Source organism: Aegilops tauschii, chromosome 5 (assembly GCF_002575655.3).
Source record: "Aegilops tauschii subsp. strangulata cultivar AL8/78 chromosome 5, Aet v6.0, whole genome shotgun sequence".
NCBI classification, from domain to species: Eukaryota; Viridiplantae; Streptophyta; class Magnoliopsida; order Poales; family Poaceae; genus Aegilops; species Aegilops tauschii.
The window spans coordinates 556,655,204-556,659,450 of NC_053039.3; the positions used below are offsets into that span (position 1 = coordinate 556,655,204).

The 4,247-nt window shown below is 51.6% G+C and overlaps 1 pseudogene; it reads right to left on the minus strand.

The window, feature by feature from the left end:
* Positions 1 to 282: 282 nt before the first annotated feature.
* On the minus strand, positions 283 to 2,690 carry LOC109734006 (uncharacterized; annotated as a pseudogene).
* Positions 2,691 to 4,247: the final 1,557 nt, after the last annotated feature.

Consider the following 4,247-nt stretch of genomic DNA (forward strand, 5'->3'; position numbering starts at 1 on the left):
AAAGAATATCGACAAGGATGATAGAGGAGCTCCTATTGTTGTTCCATGCTCACAGAAACAGAGTTATTATTCCAATAAAATGGGAAAGCATAGATATTACATTACATTCGAGGATGTAAATCAACAGAAGAGGTGATAGAGGAGCTCATACTGTTGTTCCATGCTCACAGAAACATGGTTAAACCAATAAAACTGGGTAGCATAGGTACTGCATGTCAGCATTACATTCGAGGCAAATAAATCAACAAGACAACAACAGATATGAGGTGAACCTCTCCTGTCCTACGGGTGGCTAGCCTCATTAGTTGAACGTCTCTCATCATAGTTTTGAAATAGCTCGATGTGATCTACGACGAGGCGGATAACGGTGAGGAAGTCACCGCCCCTGCCAAGTTGTGCGATGTGGGAAACTTCGGTGGTGTGGTGGGCTGCATAGCACAGGAACTCCACCCACACCCCGAAGATGACTTGCAGCATCGGCACATCCTTTTCGTTTTTAAGCAGCTTACCAGCGAATTCTGCAGAGAAACGGAAAATGAACATATCCTCCTCGTCGCCCTCACGGTGAAGTAATGACGTCGCAATCTCCTTGGTAGTAAAACACTTTTTATGGTTCCAGGGCCACGCCAATTGACCGTTAGTAATGTTGCTTGGAACACCGCCCGGAAGTAAGCTTGGGTGTAACATTAAAAAACCCATGTAATTAGACAATACCTTTATTGCCTCCACAAGGGGTTTGTCATCGTCTTCAGTATTGAGACGCCTACTTTGGTGCTGATGGTCATTGCAGAAGTAAAGGTAAATCTCGGTCGCAACATGAAAGTTGAGAACGATACTGGCGAAATCAGCGCTCTCAGTTTCCTCGGTGCCACTATTGAGATAACCGCTGAGATCATCAAAGATTCTGTATTCAGTAAGCACAGCTTTGCCCTGTGAGTCCCAGATCTTAGAAGAAACAGTCATTGTTCTCAGTATCCGTGCCAGCACTAGCTCCTTGAACTTTACTGTGATCGGAGTATTGCCTGAGAAATTCATCTTTCTCCACCATGCCTTAAGTACAGATGATTCAGCGATCATGTTCGTACACCTGGTTTGGTTGCGGCAATAGTAATCAAACACATTATGTTGCCCGATAGAATGCAACCATCTTCTTTGGCTTCCCACCTTGGAAAGCTGGCGAAGGCGCATAACCATAGCATTAGTTCGGTCCCATCCTTAACGATGCAAGTACTCGCACGTCCGTGTCGATCCTACAACTCTAAAGACTGATGTGGTTTCCAGGATGATGGCCCCAACCAATAGCAGGTAAGTAATGGAGACATCAACTCTGCTGTGAGCACCTTTACCGTCGTCAAGACGGAACAACAAGAATGCGCTCACCGTGCCAAGCAGTGAGATGGCACGGATCAAGTAGCTAGCCCTGCCAAGTGTGGGCCACTTGCGCCTTGGTGTAAACCAGGTCATACAAAAGCGAGAGCTCCGCCTCGACCACGTCATACATGTAGATGTCACATTTATACGGCAGACTCCTGTAACTCAAATAATATGCAAGTGCCATACTGAACCGAGTTTCCCGACTGAGATTGGAAAATGCACCCTTGCAAAAATCGAAGATGTAATGAGCATCGAGTAGAATCACCTCCTGTCTATCCATTTTAGCTCTGGTCTCCAACCTGACATTCTCTGTTGAGTAATAGTAGTAGCAGCAGCGTCCGACCGCTGCCTCTTTGGAGAGCCCACACCCTCTCGCCGTACTTGAGGAAACCCACTATGAACATCACTATGGTGGCTGAGACCAAGTTCCAGGTACCGGGTATGGTGTAACGGTAGATGGCGTAACCGGCTCCTGATGCCTGCACCACGAGAGTCAGCAGGTGGCGCCTCCATAGCTGGTTGTCCTCTAGGGAGAAGGCAGTGATGGTGTCCTGTCCACCGAGGTGGAGCAGAAAGAAGGTTGCCCAGAACGCCACAAGCCCTTCATTGCGCGGCTTGCTCTCAAGGGTCATGTGGCCAAGGAGTATGATTTTGCTGTGCAAGTGTGAAACGCAAGAAAAAGTGCCTAATTGCCGACTGATCTTTTTTGTTTTTGAGTTGGAAGTGTTGCATTAATTTATTCAACGATCTGCTCGGGCAAACGCAAGTTTATAGCATCCAAAATACAGAGGGATATGGAACCATGTTTTGCATAGTACATTCCCGGATCTGATTCGTTGAATAGTGTTAACCTCACATTTTCTCCAATAAATTGAGTCTTACGGTGAATTTGCTGCATGCATGGTGCATATCATAGCCGAGCCCGAGATGTATCGGAAACTCACTAGCACAGTGCTCAAAATAATATATGTCACCTACTATAGGGTTGGACAGACCATAGGTGGTCCCTCGTGTCGCTCTCGCGGGCGGCGGCTGGGGAACCCTAGCCCCCACCCCGCGCCCGCCTCCTACACCATCCCCTCCCCTCGCCGCCGCCAGAAGGCGCCGCCAGGCGAAGCCCGGTGCGCGTCGGCGACGACGGGGCCCTTCCCTCCCGGCGTGCAGCTGTAGCGCGAGATGCGGCGGCGCGGCGGAGTCTTGGTGCTGATGCGGCGAGGGCGCGGCGCGGCGGCCAGACGGCGGCGCGAGCGGGCGGCCAGGCCGTGGCGGCTGCGCGCGGGGGTGGCTCCGGGGCGGCGGCGCGGGCACGGATCCATCGCGGATCTGGTCCTGCGGGCGCGGTCTCGGTCTCCCCTGCTTGGCCGACGGGTCACGGTGGGGGGACTTCTCCTTGCTGAGATCTGGCAGCGGCGGCCTGGATCATCCAGATCCCGGCAAGGATGGCGGCTACCCGTGCACATGAGATGAAGGTCTTCGATCAGATCTGGGTGAAAACCTGCTATTGGCTATTGCCAAGGCCGGCGATGGCGACGCTGTCTGCGTCGTTCCCTTCCTGAAGGCATCGCCATGGAGAAGTTCAAGGCCACTCTCTGCTACCTTCGGGGAAAACCCTAGATCAGTAGATCGGATGACGGCGGCTCTCTGGTGTCGTTTCCCCCTTGGGAGCGTCATTCTTGGAGGTGCACACGGGCTCGAGGGACCGGAGGACGGCGTCTTTGGTGGAGCGGTGCTTCATCTTACACATTGATGATGGTGGCGCTGTGGAGACTCGGCGTCTGATGTGCGCGGAGATGGACTCGCGCAGGAGGAGGAAGCTGTCTGGCGTCATGGTGGCGTTGATGGCAGAGAGGCCTGGCAAGGTAGGTGCTTCAGTTCTGCTCTGAGGATGGACCGAGGGATGATGAAGGTGATGGCCCTTGCAGCGTGCGGTGCTCACTGGGAGTGTGCCAGACCGGTGTAGGACCCAATCCAGGTAGTGGCTTGGATGGGACACCCGGCTTTAGATGTTAGGCTTTGGTGCGATGTCTGTTTGGTATTAGGCCCGGACATTCGGTACGCCTTCATCAAGGGGATAGGAGTAGCAACGGTGTTGCCAAGATGATGGCTTCAGGCTTATTGATGTATCACCTTGTATGGTCTTTGTGAATAATTAATAATATGGCTACATGCATCGTCCAGATGCAGAGGCCGGGGTACATCATCCTTTTCTAAAAAAAAACTATAGGGTGACAAATACCTCCATTGAAACTCCCTCTGTAAACAAATATAAGACGTTCCAGATCAACAGTTTAGTGACCTAAAATGTCTTATATTTGTTTATGGAGGGTCTATTTGAGTCGCCGTCAAGGATGTGTTGTTAAATGTGATACACAAATATTGTCACCGAGAGGGAGTTGCAATTTTATTAGGTGACTAAGGGTTTTGTTGTGCGGAAGTTAGTTGTTGGCAAAGATGAAGAGGTCGGACATGAACCACAAAATTGTTAATAGCTAAAATCCAGGAATTCAAGCTGAAATTATCTGTCGGGCAACTCTTTAAACACCTTCAAGGCGTTGAGCTCGTCGTCGACCGACTTGGCAAGGGAAGGTTGGACCATTAGAGGAGGTTCGGAGGTGATGGGAGAAGGGAAGGGAGCAGGTATGTGCGGTGACCCACCATTGCTCCAGGTGGGTTGGTAGGGGTGAAACCTGGTGACTGGAGCTCGGACGGGTGGCTAGAAGGCTGGGAAGGTGGTGTTGGCGGCAATGGTGGGTTGGCGCATGGCGGAAGCATCCTCGACACCTCATGGAAGGGAGGGACGACCATTGAGAGGTGTCGAGGACGGGAAAGGGTTTGCGGTGGTGAGCGCTATGAGAAGGCGGCGGTCAGACGAC